Source organism: Cyanistes caeruleus, chromosome 28, assembly GCF_971803275.1.
Source record: "Cyanistes caeruleus chromosome 28, bCyaCae1.hap1.1, whole genome shotgun sequence".
NCBI lineage: Eukaryota > Metazoa > Chordata > Aves > Passeriformes > Paridae > Cyanistes > Cyanistes caeruleus.
Genome location: NC_141728.1, coordinates 3073135 through 3094101, shown reverse-complemented (window position 1 = coordinate 3094101; position 20967 = coordinate 3073135). Strand labels below are relative to the sequence as shown.

At 46.0% G+C, this 20967-nt stretch overlaps 1 protein-coding gene across 4 annotated transcripts in view; it reads left to right on the top strand.

The window, feature by feature from the left end:
- Positions 1-20967, top strand: part of LOC147649040 (uncharacterized) — a 636047-nt gene that overhangs the window by 133853 nt on the left and 481227 nt on the right. The window lies entirely within an intron of this gene.

Here is a 20967-nt window from a genome sequence, read left to right as displayed (position 1 = left end):
GCATTTTTTACCCAATCACTTACTACTACCCAAAAACCCCTCTGAGAAGAACATGAAGAAGAAAGAAGAAGGACAAAAGACAACACCCTAAATCCTGCATCTTGTCTCCTGTTCTCTAAACTACTTTTTCACCCAGTGAGTTAAGAAACTTTCTAATCTACACACTTACACTTTTCCTATCTAACTTTAACATCTGTTTTCATTTATCACCATGAAAACATGCTCATGAATTTCATGTCATATGAAATTCAGTGTTTCTTTGAATCCTAGAACTAAGTATTAGAAACAAGGGCACACACTCTGTATCTCAGACTCTAACACCAGAGTGAGCTAGTGAGGAAAATGCCTGGCCTGGCTGGGCATGGAGCTTTTGCAGGAACTCAGGAAAAAGATTAGGGAGCATCACCTTTGGACACAGGGACAGGCAACTCAGGAAATGTTTAAGGATGTCGTTAGGTCCTGCAGAAAGAAAAGTAGAGAGGTGAAAGCTGAATTAGAGCTTAGCCTGGATGCTTCTGTGAAGGAGAATATATCACATCTCACTGGAGCTGATCTGGCTCTGTCACTGGGGCCTGCACAGGAGTGGGTCACACCCCAGGAGCAGGATGAGCCCAGGTGTGACTAGAGTACTCACTATTTGGGTTTTGGCTGTCAGTCTGTGCTCTGAGGAGGCAAGGACAAGAGGGAGGTCTTTTGTATGGGATAATAGAGGATTTATTGCTCTGGAGAACCTTGGGGGCAAAAGACAGAAAATGTGAGTGTGCAACAGCTGAAATAGGGAGGCGGTTCAAAGAGAGGGTCCAAAGCATCAGCTAATCAGAGATATCGTGGGGAGGGTAAAAGGCAGGGTTCCCAGAACCATCATCCAATTGGGGCCCAAAGCACCAAGGATCCACTGTGACACTGCAGGGCCCAAAGAACCAAGGATCCACTGTGACACTGCAGGGCCCAAAGCACCAAGGATCCACTGTGACTCCACGGAGTGTCATGGAACCGTGGAGACCATTGTGACACTGCAGGGCCTCATGGAACCATTCTGACACCAAGCTGGCTGGGAGTGTGGATGTGCTGGAGGGCAGGAGGGCTCTGCACAGGGAGCTGGACAGGCTGGATGCAGGGCCCAAAGCCAACAAGGTGAGGTTGAACAAGACCAAGTGCCGGCTCCTGCACTTTGGCCACAACAAGGCCTGCAGTGCTCCAGGCTGGGGCCAGAGTGGCTGGACAGCGGCCAGGCAGAAAGGGAGCTGGGGCACTGATGGACAGCAGGCTGGACATGAGGCAGCAGTGTGCCCAGGTGGCCAAGAAGGCCAATGGCCCCTAGCCTGGATCAGGAATGCTGTGGCCAGCAGGAGCAGGGCAGGGATTCTTCCCCTGTGCTGGGCACTGCTGAGGCCACACCTCGAGTGCTGTGTCCAGTGCTGGGCCCCCAATTGAGGAAGGCCATGGAGGGGCTGGAGCGTGTCCAGAGAAGGGCAACAAGGCTGCTGAGGGATCTGGAGCACAAGTCCTGTCAGGAGTGGCTGAGTGTGGTGGGTTTTAGCTCCAGCTAAAATCACCAGAGTACTTCCTTCTTTCTTGCTGTGAGATATGGATTAGGGTAAAACAGGCTTAAAACTTAAAAAGAATAAAGAACCTTTATGAACAGGACTACAAGAATAAGAAACAAGCTAAAAACCTCCAGAAACCTTTCCTCCCCCCCCCCCCCCCAGCTTTTCCTTTCCCAAGTGACATGGCAGAGACAAAACCTGGGATGTTAAAGCAGTGCCAACTATACAATAGTCTTTTCATCAGTCTGTGCAGGGAGAGGAGTTTTCTCTTGTCATGCCATGGAGAGTTCTCTACAAGAAACAGTTTACTTGGTTTTCGTTTCTACAAATGGCAGTCACCCAGGCACAAACTCTGCCCTCTCCTCCCATTTTCACACCACTCAGAGGTGTGTTCATGGGCCATGAGCTAAAGGGGTATTATTTTCAGGATGAGTTATTCAAAGGCAAAAGTTCTGTTCATCTCTGAGAATAGAGGTTTTCTTCTTCTCTCCCTGGGGGAAAAGGGTCTTCATGAGCTCTCATCTCCCTCTCTCTCTGTTCAAGCTCTCATGGGATCACAGCTACTCCACCATCGGCTTGGCTTCATCAATGGATACCTTTGCCCAGATCTACAGCATGAATACTTCAATTCCCCCAATACTCTTTCATGAATTAAAGGAGTTATTTTTCAGAACAGAATTATTCATCTCCATGGCCCTACCAAAAGAATATTTCAGCTTATTAGAGCATCTCCTCATTCACTTTCCACCTGAGGCTTGATTCCTTCTTATACTGACCTCGATGTTTCACGTTGTCTTTTTCCGTGTCACTTGGTTCTTTTCTTTTCCTGGAGAGAGGATTAAAGTCTGCAGGTCTCCTGTGTGCAGTGCAAGGGTTAAATGTGTCCCAAGCCATGGCAGGCAGTGGTGGTGTGGTGTTATAAATGCAACGGCAGATTAAAGATTAACAAAGATTAATTTATTATAAATTAATAAAGCAACAAACAGCGAGGAAAAAAACCACAATAAATGGACAGCGCAGCGCTGGGTGGACAGGGTCTATACGCAAGGTATAGGTGTTCCCAAATCCACGTCTGAGGGTTCTCTGGCCTGGGTTTTTATAGGGATTTTATGTCCCCAGGCTAGAATTCCAACCAGTTTCCATTCACCAAATGTCCCTGATTGTCTGGTGAATGGATTTCCTGGCCTAGAACATTGAGTCAGTAAGTGTCCGGGCAGAGTCTCCTCAAATGCAAAGTGAGTCTGTATGTATTTTAACATATTTCATCACAGCAGGATCGAGAGATCCGGGCTAGCACCGATGGATATCTCGGAGGAGTAGTCTCTTCTTTGTCTTTCTTGATTGAGTTTCTGTAGTATGGGTTTGGCGGGTGTGGTGTTCGATTCTGGCAACGACCATTTTCCTGAGGCTCGTCCCTTTTGTCTTGCTTGATGGTCTCCGGCCGAAATCGGCCGGGCGTTGCCTTTCTCTGGAGGTAGACTTTTAGGCTGGTTCTTTTGTTTCTATGATGGCCTGTGTCCTGTCCTTTCCTCCGAGTTGATGAGTCTGCTGAAACCTGTTATCTGGGGGGGGTTCTTTTGCAATTCGTGATTTTTGGAAAAGGAATTCTACCTCGACCGGGAGGAGAATTCCTTATTCCATACTTTCATTTAGTTATAACTATACATACTTTATTTAAACTTCTTATTCCGAATTTTTATTTACCCAATTCTTTATTACAGTCCCCCACCTAATAATTTGAACACATTAAAAATTCGTGTTTTCATACTTTTTCAGAGGAATATCAGGTTAAATAATGTCGTTTTCCTCTTGGTCTAACTCTTCTATATTTTCTGTGGACAACATATGTTTATTTTCAAATTCCCTCAATGCCTTAACCGCATTTCCATTCTCTTTTTCTTCTTCTAACTTCATGATTTTTGAAAGAAGGGTAGTGTTTCCTTGTGCCTTTTCTGGGTCTATTGGGAGAGAGGCAATCTGCATTCCTTGAACGACAGAATGTATCAGTCTGATCAGACAAGGAATTAGGCAGGGTAGGAAGATGACTCCGGCAATAGAACATCCTATAAAGAATACTAGCTTTTTCCACCATGCCCCTTGCCCAAAAATTTGATCCCACCAAGAGGCTTGTAAAATCGAATTCCACTTCTGGACGGGTACATGGGCTACTTTCTTTATTTCAGCAGCTAGACCCTTTATAGTTTCTCCGAAGTCATCTATCTCCATGCAACACTCTGACTCATTATATCTGCCACACACTCCTCCCTCCTCAGCTAGCAAATAGTCGAGAGCGAGTCTGTTTTGGTAGACAAAGGCTCTCATCTGAGAATGTTGTTTTGCTAGGAGTTCCAGGGCTTCTGAAGTGTGGTTTGAAACAACTTCTACCACAGCCTGTAACCTAATGAGCCGATTGAGGAGGTAGATTGGGGTCCTGTATCCCCAACTGCCATCATTTGCCCATGTTGCCGGTCCATAATATTGTATGATTCTTTCGGCGGGCCATTCCTCCCCCTTCCACTGGTGGTTACCTCTGGCTATTGGTAGTTCCCGTTTCAATTCCCTCTTTTGTCGGGCTAGGGTTTCAAAGAGGGGAGCACCTAAAGACCTGCTTTCATCTTTAGGTAATGTAAAGAAGAAAGGCCGAATTATTCCGAGTGTGCATGACCCTTTCCAATTTCTGGGCAATTCACTGTATGCTTTCTTTCCGCATATCCAGTAAATCCCATCTGGTGCCTTCCAATCTCTGTTAAGTTTTGCCGGGTCCTCCCAATATTCCCTTAGGCCGAGAAAGGCATGGAAGGGATTCGCCCCGTCCTGTTTGTTCCAACATAAACCAATTAGATCTATCCATTCGCAATTATTTTCCCGAGATTGGCTCCAATAGCCCTCGGGTGATTCCGGCTGCCAAATTTTTGTCTTTTTATCTGAATTTACCGAGAGAGTTTTTACACACGGGGTGTAACCAACTAGCTCGGTGAATTCCCTTCCTTCCCGACTGACACAAAAAGTTCCAATGATTCTTTTATCAATCACCCACCCCTCTGGTCGCCGGGTTGTTTTGGATAATTTTAATCCTGTCCACTTAAGTAATTGTTCTGGGGTTAATCCTTCTCCCTTCCATGGCCATCTTTCGGCTGATTTCAGGCCACCACATATCCAACAATTAGTCAATCCCAATTCGGTAGCTATTTCCTGCATCAGATCTATGAATAGATTCTGATTAGGGCTAGGTAGCTTCCAATTATCGTATTGTTTTTCTAATTGTTCGTATTGCTCACTGAGAGAGTTTAACCTCTCTTGTTCGAGTCTTTTTTTCTTATTTTCCATTTCCTGCCTTTTTAGTTCAAGAGTTAATTGTTTTATTTTATTTTCAGGGTCTGAACCATCCTCGTCTTTTGCGAAACAGATCACCTGATCAAACTGCAGACACACTCTATCATCGTCATTTTTCAGTAAATCCAAAACTATCGGTTCATTACTGAATGACACTTTCGTTTCATGTTTCAGGTTCTTCCCTTCCCAGTACAATTTCCCCCCCATGGCACAATATTTTAAGTTTGCTTTATTGTAACACAAGGGGTTGACTCTGTGATACGCAATGAACGTCGACTGTTTCTTTCCTCCAATCCAGACAGTTTTATTACACTGCCCGCAGACCGAGATTGGGGAAACCCCTCCTATATCTCTCTTATTTCGTAGATGGGTCGCTTGGACCTCTTTTTCCCCTGTGTTATGGGGTTGCCTTTTTCCAGTACCTATCCCCGGGATGGAGCACCAAATTTTTCCTTCCAGCTTACACAGGTCCATTTGGGTACCGTTTGCCCAACATTCTCCTGCGTGCAATTCCGGAGGGCAGGCGATCCATGGCTCGGTTCGCGAGGCAGTTTGGCACTGCTCACACTTCCCCAGGGAGGTCGTCCCCGGAGGCGCCTCGGGGCCCGTTCTCTCGGTCCAGCACATGGCTAGGTTCAGGATCGTCAGGATTCCCCACAATCGCATCCCTCTGCCATTCCCTCCGCCCGTACAGGAACATACGGCGGGGATAACCATCTTCTCGGCAGCAAGGACTGTCTTCAGGGGCCCTTGACGTCCTGATGGCAAACCTCCTTTTAAAGGTTGCCCACCGAGATGCCTTGATCGTGCCGCTCCTGCACGGTACTTTTACGTTTCGGCGGCACTCAATTATTAGAGGTTCCGCTTTACAGTCCAAATGACCTCGCAGTCCCTTCTGGAAAAATCGGAACCACTCAGGAGAGTCGAGTTCCAAGATGCCCACCTGGGTAGCAAGTGCTAGAAAAAGGTTGGTCTGTTCTAATTCCTCTTTGTAACACGCGGCACACAACCCTCTCGGTTTTTGCCCTCCCAAACAATGAGTCACCCACGTTTGTTTACAATATGCACACTTAAAATGTACAAAAGGAAAACAATAACATTCAAAATTGGTGCAACTTATCCTGTCTTCGCTGCTCATTTGTTGTTCCGCTGAAGCCTGATTTTCAATTCTCCCGGAGGGGTTACAATTTTCCACTCGGGAGAATCGTGAACCGAAACTTTCTTCACTCGGGAAGAGTGTGTCCAGCCCTTTTCAGCCGTACGAACCGCGGTGTCTGTAGTCGGGAGGACGAGGAATGGTCCTTCCCAGTGAGGACTGAGGGGTTGCTCTTTCCACACTTTGATCAGTACTTTGTCCCCTGGTTGAATTTGGTGGATTGGAAATCCCAACGTGCTGCTCTGAGGAATCAATCCTCTTCTCCTTAACTCCTGTAAGTTTTTATTTATAGAAATGAGATAAGGTTGGAGTTGCACATCCTCTGTTTGAGGATGTTCAACCGGCATACCATGCTTGTACGGCATTCCATACAACATTTCAAAGGGGGACAGTCCTGTTTCTGAGTTCGGCATGGTTCTTATATTCAGCAATGCCAAGGGGAGACATTTGACCCAGGACATTTTTGTTTCAATTGTCAATTTGGATATTTGTGATTTTAACGTCTGATTCATCCTTTCCACTTGCCCCGAGCTCTGAGGGTGCCAAGGAGTATGATATTGCCATCTGATCCCTAATGCATCGGACAACTGTTTGATAATTTTTGAGGTGAAATGTGTGCCCTGGTCTGAATCAATATGGTCTACAATACCATATCTAGGAATTATTTCTTCCAGTAGAATTTTAGACACTGTTTGGGCCGTGGCCTTAGCTCTGGGAAAGGCCTCTACCCAATGTGTCAATTTATCTACTATAACTAACAAATATTTGTTTCTACCAATTTTTGGTAATTCTGTGAAATCCACTTGGATTCTTTCAAATGGTCGGTATGAGATTGGCCGACCTCCCCAATTGGTTTGCCGAAAATTCGCTCTGTTTACCTTTTGGCATATCACACATCCCTGTACCTCTTGCTTTGCGAGCTCGAAGATTCCTTTACACCCGAAGAATTTTAAAAATTGTTCCGCCAATGCCCTGGTCCCCCAATGGGTTTGTGCATGTAGTCTTTTGAGTATTCCTTTTGCTATTCCCTTTGGGACCAGCTCCCTCCCGTCAGGTAACCACCATTTACCCTCTTTGAAATGTCCACCTACCTTTTTGAAGTCTTCCTGCTCCTTTTCCGAAGGAAGCACCGAAACCTCTGGAGGTTCCCTTGGGGCTAGCTCAGAAATACTTACGGTCAACAATGCCGCTCTTTTCGCCTCTTTATCCGCTAAATTGTTTCCCCTTGTATGGAATTGTCGTCCGGTCTGGTGTCCTTTTACATGAACCACAGATATCTCCTGTGGCTCTCTGACTGCTTCTAAAATTTGTTTGATTATTTCTTCGTGTATCAATCCTTTTCCTTTGGTGTTGATCAAACCCCTTTCTTCCCAAATTTTCCCAAAAGTATGCACTATCCCAAATGCATACCTCGAATCTGTATAGATGGTTCCCCTTTTTCCCTTCAAGCCCTTGAGGGCTCTTAGGAGAGCAAAGAGTTCACACGCCTGTGCTGACCAATTTGCCTTTAGGGGACCCGATTCTACAGTCTGTCCTGTTATGCCATTTATGATGGCATATCCTGATTTACGTTTTCCTTCTACCATCCTTGAGGAGCCATCGATGAACCATTTTTCTCCTCCTTCCCATTCCTGATCCTCCAGATCGGGTCTTACTTTAGTCTGTAATTCTACTGCCTCAATACAATTATGAAGTAGCTTACCTGTCGGTTCCCCATACAAAAATTGTGCAGGGTTTTGTGCAGAGGTCGTCCTTAATTCCAGTCCTGGCGAGCTGATTAACATGGCTTCATATTTCAGAAGCCTTGAATCTGTCAACCATTTCTCTGCTCTTTGCTGTAAGATGTTTCTTACGTCATGGGGGGTATAAACTATCAGGGGAGCTCCAAACGTTACCTTTTTGGCTTCCCCAACCAACAGTGCTACTGCCACAATTGCTTGTAGACACGTAGGCCAGCCCCGACTGACTGGATCTAGGATTTTGGACAAAAACCCTATGGGTTTCTTCTTTTCTGCCCATTCCTGGGTCAAAACTCCCTGTGCTGTTTGTCCACTTATATCAACAAACAGTTGAAACTCTTTACTTATGTCTGGTACTGTTAGAACTGGAGCAGTGACGAGGGCATTCTTTAGTTCCTGAAATTTAATTTCGTCTTGCCCTGTCCATTTTAATCGATCTGTATTTAGCCTTTCATACAGAAATTTCACCTTTTCGCTGTATCCTTCAATCCACTGTCTGCAGTATCCCATGAGCCCTAAAAATTGCCTAATTTGTCTCTTGGTTTGTGGGGCAGGAAGTTCAAGAATTCCCACCACCCTCTCGGGATCTAATTTCTTTTTCCCTTGCGATATCCAGTGTCCAAGATATTTTACTTCGGGCTCTGTGAATTGCAGCTTGGATTTAGATACTTTCAACCCTTTTTGTCCCAGAAAATTCAGCAGGGAAATTGTACATTTCTTCACCTGCTCCTCCGTGATTCCGGCGATTAGCAAATCGTCTACATATTGTAATAGTTTTGTCCCCTCCTCTGGAGTGAATTGAGTGAATAGTTGCTCTAAGGCTTGTCCGAACAAGTTCGGAGATTCGACGAATCCTTGTGGAAGGACTGTCCACCGCAATTGCTGATTCCGATTGGTATCTGGGTCCTCCCACTGGAAAGCGAAAAAATTCCTACTCCCTTCATCCAAAGGACATGTCCAGAATGCATCTTTTAAATCAATTACACTATACCATACATCCTCTGGTGAGAGTCTGTTTAGTAGAGTGTAAGGATTTGCTACCACCGGAAACCTGGTTCGGGTTCTAGCATTTACAGCTCTCAAGTCCTGAACCAATCGGAAGTTCCCATCGGCTTTCTTTACTGCCAGGATGGGGGTGTTATGTTGGGACATGCAGGGTTCGAGGGTGCCTCCTTTGAGCAGTTCGTCAATTATTAATTTCAAACCCTTCCTCCCTTCTGCTGGGATGGGGTATTGTCTGATCCTTATTGGATTCTCTGGGTTTTCAATTTCAATTTTGATGGGGGTAATATCTAATTTCCCCACTTCCCCTTTTGAATGCCATACTCGGGGATCGATTTCCTTTTCATCCTTTGAAGTTAAACGTAATATTTTTACTACCAATTCTGAATTTTTCACAACGATATTTATTCCTAAAGCTATAATCATATCTCTTCCTAATAAATTGTAGTCTGCTTCTTCCACAAGCAACAAATTCCCTAAACATATCTTATTTTCCGACTCAATTTCCACCTCTTTGATTACCGAGACTTTAAATGGATCTCCTTTTGCGCCAATTACAATTACTTTTTCTTTACTCGTTTCACACCCTATAGGCAACTTCTGCAGGGTGCTTCTTTCAGCCCCGGTATCAACCAGGAAACTCATTTCCTGGCGGTGGGGACCTACCTTCAGTTTTATCAAGGGCTCTTTTGCTGTTACTGTCCCCATTTGAAAGAGCCCAAGACTTCCCTAATCTTCCTTAAATATTTGTTCATCTTTTATTCGTTTCCTGCAGTCCCTTTTTATGTGTCCTACTTTCTTACAGTAGAAACACTCTGGAGGATCCTTTCGAGAAGGAGTTTCCTCCTTCTGAGATCCTTTTTGTTTCTTAGGTATTGGTTTACCTTGTTTCTGTTCTTGTTTTTGAACTTCCTTTACTGCAGCCACTAATATTTTGGCTTGAAGTTTCTGTTTTTCGTCTTCTCTTCTCATATAAACCATTTGAGCTTCCCTTAGAAGCTCTTGGAGATTCTTCTCCTGCCACCCATCAATTTTCTCAAGCTTTTTCCGAATATCCTCCCATGATTTAGCCACAAACTGCGTTTTAAGCAGGACTTCCCCCACCGGAGAGCTGGGATCAGTCCCAGAGTAAATCTGCAGACTTCTCCGCAGCCTTTCTAACCATTCGGTGGGGGATTCTTCCTTTCTTTGGCATTCCCCAAATACTTTGCTTATGTTTTGTCCCCTGGGGACCGCCTCTCTTATTCCCTGCACGATGATATTCCTTAAATCTATCAGGCTCCTTCTTCCTTCCTCGGTCTGGGCACTCCAACTTGGGCTCACACTCGGCCACTTTTGGTCGCCGGGTGTTCCCTGCGGGTGACGCCTTTCCCAATCTCTGATGCCTGCCTGCTTAATCATCTCTCTCTCCTCCTGGCTAAACAGGGATCTCAGGATGGCCATGAGATCTTCATAGGTGTAGATACTACTTCCTAGAAAATCGTCTAACCTTTCGGCCACCCCAAATGGGTCATCCAGCAACCGCCCCATTTCTTTCTTGAATGCTCGTACATCCCCTGAGTTAAGGGGTGCGTTCACAAATCCAATTATTCCGGGGGCGGTTGGTACTTCCCTGAGAGGGAACATTCGATGCCCATTTTCTGTCTCTCCCCATTCTCCATTCCCTATTTTTGATTTCCACCGAGTCCTGCTTGCAGGAGGGGAACTGGAGTTTGCGGGAGTTTTTCCCCTCATTGCTTGCGGAAAGTCTGCCGCAGCTAGGTGACTCAGAGGGTTTTTTTCTGATACTTTTGGTGGTCCCGGCTGTGATGGCCGGACCGGTATTTGTGGAGGGGGTAAACCCCATCCTTGCACCAACACCGACTCTGGAGAGGGTGCGGTGGCTGGGGTTTCTGCAGGTGGGGGGGTAGTGAGGGTTTCTGGCACTACTCCCGGTGGTTGAGGGGAGCGTGCTTCTGCTAGTTGCCCTAAGGAACCCTCGGGTGCTGAAGGCACTACTTGATCCATCACCGAAGGCTCTACTGGCCCGCGGTACGGAGGGGGTAAGTGATCCAGGGGTTCCCAGGTTTCTGTCTTATGTTCGTTTTTCTGTTTCATTGGAAACAGCCGCACTCTGGTATTTAACCAGAGTTTGGCATATTCTTTCTCCTCAGCGTCTGACGAGACCTTTTTCTCTATGTGTGCGAGTAACTCTCTGCACGTCCATCTATCAAATGTCCCCAATACTGGCCAAGTGAGACAGTTTCTTAATTCCTGTCCTCCCCAAATCTCGGCACAGTAATAAATCATCTTTGCTTTGGATTTCTCTCGTCTTTCGGGACAGCTTTCCCAATTTCTCAACATCCACCCTAAAGGACTCTCCGGTGGGATGTCTAACAATTGTTCTGGTTCCTCCGAGGGGCCTTTTTCGTTATTCAATTTTTGCATTCTGCTTTTCCTCTGCCCCATGTTTCTTAAGATTCTCACCTGCTCTGCGTTGTGTTCTTCCTTCTCGTTTCTGAAAGTCCAAGGTAGCGCTAATACTCACCTCTCGGTTAGCTGTACCGGGGTTTTCTCAGTGCTCCGGCTTTCTAGATCTTTTGGCTGAGAGAGTTTACCAGTTCCAGAGCTCGATCGGACGTTCCTTCCTCTCTCAGCCCCCTTTTTGATCGGTCCCCTGAGACTCCCTTTAGTCTCAGGCTTTATGAGTAAGGAAAGAGAGACCCTTTCACACAGAATCGCTTCCTTCGCGGCCGATCCAATTCCCTCGTGGGAGGATGGAAACGCGGCCTTGAAGTCCACACTCGCTTCGTGACCAGGTCACGTCTCTCACAAACTCGCCCGATCACCCGCTCAACCTCACAGTACTTACAGCAATTTCCTGCGAGGGCGTCTTCGTGCACGTATGACTTTTTATGAGCTACCAAGCCGCGGCTTTCCCGAAGGCTCCTCGCCTTCCCGAGCTCTCTGGATCCGTTTCCTCTTTATTATGGTTTTTTCCTCAGCCTAAATTTGGTTCGGCAATCGGAGCGAACTGCGGAGGGTCTCTGCTCCCCAGGCCGCTGAAATCAGCGGGGGTACCCCCCTGGACAGCGAGATTCTCCCACAGTTTCTTCCGATCCGAGTCACGGCACCAATCTGTTATAAATGCAACGGCAGATTAAGGATAAAAAAGATAAATTTATTATAAATTAACAAACAGCAAAAAAAACAGTTCCCAAATCCACGTTCGAGGGTTCTTCGGCCTGGGTTTTTATAGGGATTTTATGTCCCCAGGCTAGAATTCCAACCAGTTCCCATTCACCAACTGTCCCTGATTGTCAGGTGAATGGATTTCCTGGCCTAGAAAATTGAGTCAGTAAGTATCCGGGCAGAGTCTCCTCAAATGCAAAGTGAGTGTGTATGTATTTTAACATATTTCATCACAGCAGGATCGAGAGATCCGGGCTAGCGCCGATGGATATCTCGGAGGAGTAGTCTCTTCTTTGTCTTTCTTGATTGAGTTTCTGTAGTATGGGTTTGGCGGGTGTGGTGTTCGATTCTGGCAATGACCATCTTCCTGGGGCTCGTCCCTTTTGTTTCACTTGATTGTCTCCGGCAGAAGTCGGCCGGGCGTTGCCCAGGTCCTGAGGTAGACTTTCAGGCTAGCTCTTTGTCCTTATGATGGTCTTTGTCCTGTCTTTTCCTCCAAGTTGATGTGCCTGCCGGGGTTCGTTATCTGGGTGGATTTTGCAATCTGTAACTTTGGTAGAGAAATCCTGCCTCGACCTGGAGGAGGATTTCTCATTCCATATTTTCATCATTTACAATTACATATACTTTATTTAAACCTTCTCTTTCGAATTTTTATTCATCCAATCCTTTATTACACCAGGAACTGGTCTCTTTCTTTGCAGCCTTGAAAGGCAGCAGAGCTGTGGTGTGGCTGGCCCCGCTCCCCCGTGGCCTGTGCGGCCTGGGGGGGCCTGGGCCGGAGCCCAGCTGCTCCCGGGGGGAGATGGAGACTGCGGGATCCCCCCCAGGCCAGGCCAGGCTCTGCTGCGGTGCTGGCTTTCCCGGGAAGCCCTCCGGGTCCCGTTCCAGCGGGGTGGCCAAAGCCCTTCCCAGGGGAGCCCCCGGCCCCCAGGCTGGGCCAGGCCACGGCTGATGACACTCGCCAACACCCCCCTGCCCCCCGGCCCGCACAGACAGCTCCTGAGAGCTGGCACCAGCCACACCTGAAATCCCACACCACCACTGCCTGCCATGGCTTGGGACACATTTAACCCTTGCACTACACACAGGAGACCTGCAGACTTTAATCCTCTCTCCAGGAAAAGAAAAGAACCAAGTGACATGTTAAAAGACAACGTGAAACATCAAGGTCAGTAAAAGCAGGAATCAAGCCTCAGGTGGAAGGAGAATGAAGAGATGCTCTAATAAGCTGAAATATTTTTTGTTAGGGTCATGGAGATGAATAATTCTGTTCTGAAAAATAACTCCTTTAATTCATGAAAGAGTACTGGGGAATTGAAGTATTCAAGCTGTAGATCTGGGCAAAGGTGTCCACTGATGAAGCCAATCTGATGGTGGAGTAGCTGTGATCCCATGAGAGCTTGAACAGAGAGAGAGGGGGAGATGAGAGCTGATGAAGACCCTTAGTCCCCAGGGAGAGAAGAAGAAAACCTCTATTCTCAGAGATGAAGAGAACCTTTGCCTTTGAATAACTCATCCTTAAAATAATACCCCTTAGCTCATGGCCCATGGACACACCTCTGAGTAGTGTAAAAATGGGAGGAGAGGGCAGAGTTTGTGCCCGGGTGACTGCCATTTTTTGAAATGAAAGGGCACAAGAAAACTGTTTCTTGTAGAGATCTCTCCATGGCATGAAAAGAGCAAACTCCTCTCCCTGCACAGACTGATGAAAAGACTATTGTACAGTTGGCACACTCAGCCACTCCTGACAGGACTTGTGCTCCAGACCCCTCAGCAGCCTTGTTGCCCTTCTCTGGACACGCTCCAGCCCCTCCATGGCCTTCCTCAATTGGGGGCCCAGCACTGGACACAGCACTCGAGGTGTGGCCTCAGCAGTGCCCAGCACAGGGGAAGAATCCCTGCCCTGCTCCTGCTGGCCACACCATTCCTGATCCAGGCCAGGTGCCATTGGCCTTCTTGGCCACCTGGGCACACTGCTGCCTCATGTCCAGCCTGCTGTCCATCAGTGGCCCAGCTCCCTTTCTGCCTGGCCGCTGTCCAGCCACTCTGTCCCCAGCCTGGAGCACTGCAGGCCTTGTTGTGGCCAAAGTGCAGGAGCCGGCACTTGGTCTTGTTCAACCTCACCTTGTTGGCTTTGGGCCCTGCATCCAGCCTGTCCAGCTCCCTGTACAGAGCCCTCCTGCCCTCCAGCACATCCACACTCCCAGCCAGCTTGGTGTCAGAATGGTTCCATGAGGCCCTGCAGTGTCACAATGGTCTCCACGGTTCCATGACACTCCGTGGAGTCACAGTGGATCCTTGGTGCTTTGGGCCCTGCAGTGTCACAGTGGATCCTTGGTGCTTTGGGCCCCAATTGGATGATGATTTTGTGAACCTTGCCTTTTACCCTCCCTAGGATATCTCTGATTAGCTGATGCTTTGTACCCTCCCGTTTAACCACCTCCCTATTTCAGCTGTTGCCCGCTCGCATTTTCTTTTGCCCCCAAGATTCCCCAGAGCAATAAATCCTCTATTATCCCATGCAAAAGACCTCCATCTTGTCCTTGTCTCCTCAGAGCACAGACTGACAGCCAAAAGCCGTAGGGTGAGTACTCTAGTCACAGCTGGGCTCATCCTGCTCCTGGGGTGTGACCCACTCCTGTGCAGGCCCAAGTGACAGAGCCAGATCAGCTCCGGTGAGATGCGAGAGCTGGTGCCCAACGTGGGGCCCTGTGAACGGACCCCATGGACAAACTGTGGATTTTATCCAACAAATTCTGGCCCTCAGCTGCCTCCGAGTGCAGCAGAGCGGTTTTTCTCCGCTGGCTCTTGGGGGAGGAAGTGATAACCCTCGAGCATCCAGAGGTGCACTTCCCTGAGGAGGACTTCCCTGCAGCCCCTGTCCAGTGGACCAAAGGAGGGTGAGTGTACCCCAAGTTAGGCTGAGGGTGCTCACAAGTTGTGGGAAGGGTGCATTGCTCCCTGGGGGTGATGGAGGGGGGGCCACGAACCTACAGGCCAGGATAGTTGGCTGTGGAAAGCACCCTGTCCCTGAGACTGGCCCTGGAACTTTGATCTTTAGTTTGTTAAGTTGTTTCTTTTGCTGCAGGGGAGGGTGGATTTTTGTTGTGCTGGCAGCTTAACATCAAGCAAAATGGGTGTGAAATTGTCAGCACAGCAGAGAGGGATCTATTTTCAAATTTTGGGTACCTTGGAGGGTGGTGTAATAAATGGAATTGATTTGTGCTAACTAAATTGTAACGGTTATTAAAGTTATTGTTAGAAGCAATCTAAAGGATCAGTGTTATAAGGCAGATGCAGCCCTTTACAGATGTTACATGTTAAAACTGAGGTACAGGATGTAGTCTGGAAGATAAGTGATGTCCCAAGATGAAAATGGCCTTGAGATGGACAAAATTAGAACGACTTTAGGCATTGGGCCTAAAAATCAGTAAATATCAGACTAATGAGTGGACTGACATAACAACACTTAGTACGCACGCACAAACATGAAAGGTTATCCAAAGGACAACGAGGAAGAGGAGAAGCCTTCACCAAAAGACCACCAAAAGAAGACTGAAGACCCCCTAAAAACAAGTGGAGCATGTGCCGTGAAGAATAGTGACGTAAAATCAGAAAAATCAGAAATAGGAGGAAACTTACAGCAAACATTAATGAATATGTATAAGCATACAGTATACAAGTTTAGCTTGAAGGGCTTTGTTTTGTACGTGAGGCAGGGTGGGAAGCCTCCGTACCCCGCTCAGTTCTGTGTGTGAGGTGGGGTAACAAGCCCTCCCCATAACCCGGTTTATTTCTTGCTTATGCTTTAATCATACTTAATTACTGGAAAATTACATATATATAAATGATAATTTTTTACTAAATTGTATTCTTTTACTAAACTATATTCTTTTATACCAAATTACTATTCAATTTACTAAATTGTATTAATTTTTAATTAAACTGTTATTAGCTCAAGGGACCTAGTTGTCAAAATTCTAATTTCATTTGTTATAAATGATTAGCCAGTTTGATTAGTAAAAAGAAGAAATTTATTCTAGAATCAAATTGCAATCATCAAAAGGAAACCATAAGCAAAAATCAGTTTGGGGCTGTGCCAGGCAAACAGCACCAGGTGAGACAGGGAGGAGGCTCTGCAGCATTTCCCCACCGTGCTTCACAAACTGCAACTGTCCCAAGGTGCTTTTTATATGTTTTCAGGCTCTTCTGGGCTCCTTTGGAATACACTGCTTGCCGACAAATATTCATGCTGTTTTGGGCGTATATGTTGTCATTTCATCAGGTTTCTTGGAAATACACTTCTTGCAGGTGAATATTTATGAGTGCATATCGTTCTAGTCTTATGGGACGGAGGTTTCTTGGAGATATGCCCCTTGCAGATGAATATTCATGTTGGCCTTGCTGCATGTCACTAGAATCTCGTCAGGGAAGGTTTCCTGGAAATATGCCAGGATTCTTGTCAGACAAGATTACAACTTCAGCCCGATTTTATTCATGTTATGGATCACAGTCCCCCCGCTTTCTTTATGAATTAATTAATTTGTGCTTTTAGGATCAATTTTGATACAGTTCACTTCTTTCATAATCAGTATTTACAACGAATAATTTTTTATGAGATTGGTTTTTTTAGTATTTGATTCTTTTGTTTGGGTGCCTATTGTACATCAATGTAGGTGCCTATTGTATCCTGAGCTGTATTTTGGCTGTGCAGTAGCTTCACGCTACTTGTCAAATAGTTGTGTCTGAGCTTTAAATCTGGCCTGAGCTTCAGCAGCTCTGCTCTCTTTCTTTTCTTTCAATTCCGTTCTTTTAGATATTTTGGGTATTCCCTTGGATTGGCCAGTTTTTATTGGAGCTAACTCAGGATCAATGGGCATTGCTGCTATTTGCATGCCTTAGACAACAGAATGGATGAATTGGATAACACATGGGATGAGACAAGGCAGAAATAATAGCCCCATTCTTTTACAGAATATTAAAAATCCTCATTTTTTCCACCAATCTTTCCCCAGACAATTCCCCCCAAACAACTGATCCCAGCAAGAAGCTTGAAGGATAGAATTCCATTTTTGAACCGCTACATGTGCCACTTGCTTCATTTCTGCTGCAAGGTTTCTTATGGTTTCTCCATCGTCATCTCTTTCTACACAGCATTCAGATTCATTGAACTTGCTGCAGACTCCCCGTTCTTCTGCTAACAAGTAGTCCAAAGCAATTCGCTTCTGATACACAAATGCTTGCATTAGTGAATGCTGTTTAGCTGATAACTCGAGAGCATCACAGGTATGATTTGATACAATTTCTACCATGGCTTGAAGTCTTCCTAGTCGGTTGAATAGGTAAATTGGGCTCCTGTATCCCCAGCTCCTGTCTTGAGCCCAAGTTGCTGGGCTATTGCCAAGCTCTTATCCTCTCTGCAGGCCACTCATCTTGTCCCCACTTCTGATTCCCTCCTGCTTTTGGAAACTCAAGATTCAGCTCTCTTTTTTCTCTGCCCAGGCTCTCATCTAGGGGTGCTCCTAATAGTTTACTTTTGGACTTTAGGAGCAAAAAGGAGGGTCAAATCATTCCCAGAGTGCAGGATCCTTTCTACCTGCAGGGTAATTCACTGGATGCTTTTTCCCCACATGTCCAGTATATTCCATCAGGTGCTTTCCATTGGTCATTTACAGTTTCTGCTTTATCCCAGGAATTCTTTAAGCTTTTGAAGGATCGGTAAGGATTAGCTCCAGGACTTTTGTGCCAACATAATTTGAACTGATCATTCCAATCACAATTTGTCTTTTTTTTTTTTGTTTGACTCCAGTATCCAGTGGGGGTTGCTGGTTGCCAGGCTTTGGTGTTGTTCTTTGAATTCACTGTTCAAGTGAATGTGCAAGGAGTATATCCTACTACTTCAGTATATCTTTTTCCTTCCCTGCTGATACAAACTCTTCCAATTATTTGATGATCTAAAACCCACCCTTTGGGTCATTTTAATGTTTTGGAAATTGAGGTATGATTACATTTTAGAAGTTGCTCTGGAGCTAAGCTCTCACCTTTCCATGGCCATTTCTCAGCTGATTTCAGCCCTCCACAAATCCAACAATCAGATCATCCTAATTCTGTAGCCATCTCTTGTATTAGATCTACAAAAAGGTTCTTGTTTGAGGTAGGTAGGTAGGTTCCAATTACCATACTAGTTACCAAGTTCTAACTCTTCATATTATTCATTTCATGCTTTTAGCTGTTCTTGTTCTATTTCTTGTTTTGCCTCTGCCTTTTGTTTCTCTGATTCTTGAGCTGTCTGTTTTCATTGACTTTCTGGATCTACTCCTTCTCCATCTCTTGCAGAACAGAAAGTTGTACTGTATCATAAGCAAATTCGCTCATCATTACTGCGGAGAAGGATAGTTATTACGGGCTCATTGCTGAGAGAAACTATTTGACCATATTTCAGATTTTCTCCAACCCAATACCTTTTCCCTCCCATCCTACACACTTTTGGTTGGCTGTGATGATAGCATATTGCACTCATTTGGGAATGTGCCATAACCATTGATTCCATTCTCCCTCTGATCCATACTGCATGGTCACATTTGTTCCAAGTGGGAACAACAGGCTCTAATCCAGCAGCTCATTTGTGTCATGCATGGGCCAGGATTTTCTTCCTTTCTGCTGTAGATTGCACCTCTAACCACCGATTTTTAGGTGTCACTCTTGGGTCATGGCAGGTTACTCTATTTTGATTTGGCACATTTGATACCGAGTGTGGTTATGCTCACACTCCCCTATTTTGCTGCCCATTTTGCAGTCCTAGTGTGTGCCATATGCCAGGGTTTCTGTGAGCCTTTGTTTTTCCAGGGTGTTTTTAAAACACTGCCTACAGTCTTGGGCTGAGCTTTGCTTCTCAACGCTGGGGTAACTCCTGGAGAGCAGACTGATAGTTCTGCCCATGATCAGACTCAGAACCACCAGGGTTCCCCACACATGTACTCCTGTGCCTCTGCCTATGCCCACAGGGTTGCGGCCTGTGGCGAGGGAGTTCATCATCTCGGCAGCAGGGCTGTCCTTCAGGGGATCCATGGCTGGAATCAGCTGCAGATTTTCTCTTAAAGGCATCCCACCCTGATCTTTGGACTGCATCAGCATCACAGGGTACATTGTTTGTTTGCCAACACTCAGTTCGAAGCACTTGTGCCTTTGATCTCAGTTTCCCTCTTCCCCCTTCTTGATCCAATCCATACCACTCCAGGGAATCGAATTCCAATATGCCCAAGTTAGTAGCGACCACTCATGAATTGCTGGTTCTAGAGGTTTCTTCTAGCCAGCCCACTGGACAAAGCCCTTTCTTTTCCTTTTGCTCTCAAACCAGAGACTTAGATGGAATGGTATAATAGAAACAAAGATGTTTCCCTGTTGTCTATCAGGATGGGTGGGAAGTGCCACCACATCCAGATAGCACGGCACTGATTTCACTTCCACCGTGCAAATGACTTGCAGGAGCAAGTCAAGTAAATTCTGTGCTGGAACAGTGAAGTTCTGTCACCCTAAATCAGGGTGATGCCTCAAGGGTTTTATACCAAATTTGCACCCAAGTTGGTGCTAAAGAAGTTTCTAAGGTCCAACATAGACCTAAGGTTTGCACAGCAGAGTTTAGGCTGACAGCTAAGGGAGCATTAATTCAATGGTCTTTCCAAGCCAAAAGACTGATGAGAAATGTTGGTATTCCTGCTCTCCTTCCTTGTTTACAGTATAGCAACATATTGGATGAGATTTTGGAGTTGCAGCTCTGAATTGTGGCCAGATTAAGACACACAAATGGTTGTGCATTTTTCATTGTGGAGGTCAATATCAGTGTAGCTGCTTCTGATAATCCAAAAAGCTCTTTCAAGATACTTCTTCAAAGAAATGTCTTTTCATTCTTAACTGCACAGCCTCCTCCAGGATGTACAGCAAAAAGGTTATTTGGATTGTCTTTTCACAAGAACAAGAAACTCCCCCTTGAATCAGCCTGTGATTCAAGTGTGTCAATTAGAGAGTTTTCTTAAATCACTGGGTGAGAAAATTAAACTTTAAGATTTAAGCTAGTTTAAGAAAGAAGAGGCAAGATGGAGGAATTAGGGCGTTGTCTCCTTTTCCTTCTTCATCTCCTTCTTCATCTTCTTCTAGAGGTTTTTGGGTAGTAGTAAGTGATTGGATAAGGAATGCCGCAGTGCAGTGAGCAGGTGTTGGGTCATTGGGTCACTAAGAAAAATCATTGACTTGGCGTTTGTTAATTGGGTAAATGGACATATAAAAAACCTTGAAGATCTTTGTTAGCCATTTGGCACCTTTCTATATCTTAGTGCACGTAGCTCCTTGTACCTTGTATGCATGTAATGCAGATAAAAGAAGAATAAACAACCGAGTGCGAACAAGAGAAAACTGCCTCTCTCTCATCAGTCTCAGTCCAAGGGGGAAAAAGAAGCCAAGCATAAGTGTCCCATCAGGACAGAGGCTCAATCTCCAATCAAAGGGGACTTTGTTCCAGCTTTTCCCTTGGAGCAGCGTGCAGCAAGCACACCTGGGCCTCATTCAGGTCTCTGTGTGGGCTGGCAGGCAGCTTCTGTTGGGAATTTAAAGCTTTTCCTCTACTTTCCACAGCAAATAAGGGACCTCACCCAGCTGCACCAAAGCCCAAATTTCACTCCAAAAAGAACCATTTGCATTTTCCTCCATTCCAGCCCTGAAGAAAACAAACTTCACTTGCGGGAGCTGGCGGCACGGTGTCCTCCAAGCCCGTTCATGAGTAGGACAATATTGCAGGGGAAGAGCGGCAAAGCCAAAGTTCACTGATGCTTAGGAAGCTTTGCAAAACCTTCCCACCTGTGCTGGTGTTGCACCCTCCTGAGCTCCTGGAGCCCTCACTCACCTCAGGCGCAGTTTGGACAGCAAGGGGATGGTTCAGTTTGTGCCATGTGGGGACAGGAGGAGGGAAGACTTTGCACACACTGTCACCAGGGCAGGGCTCTTTTCCTTTATGGTGCCACAC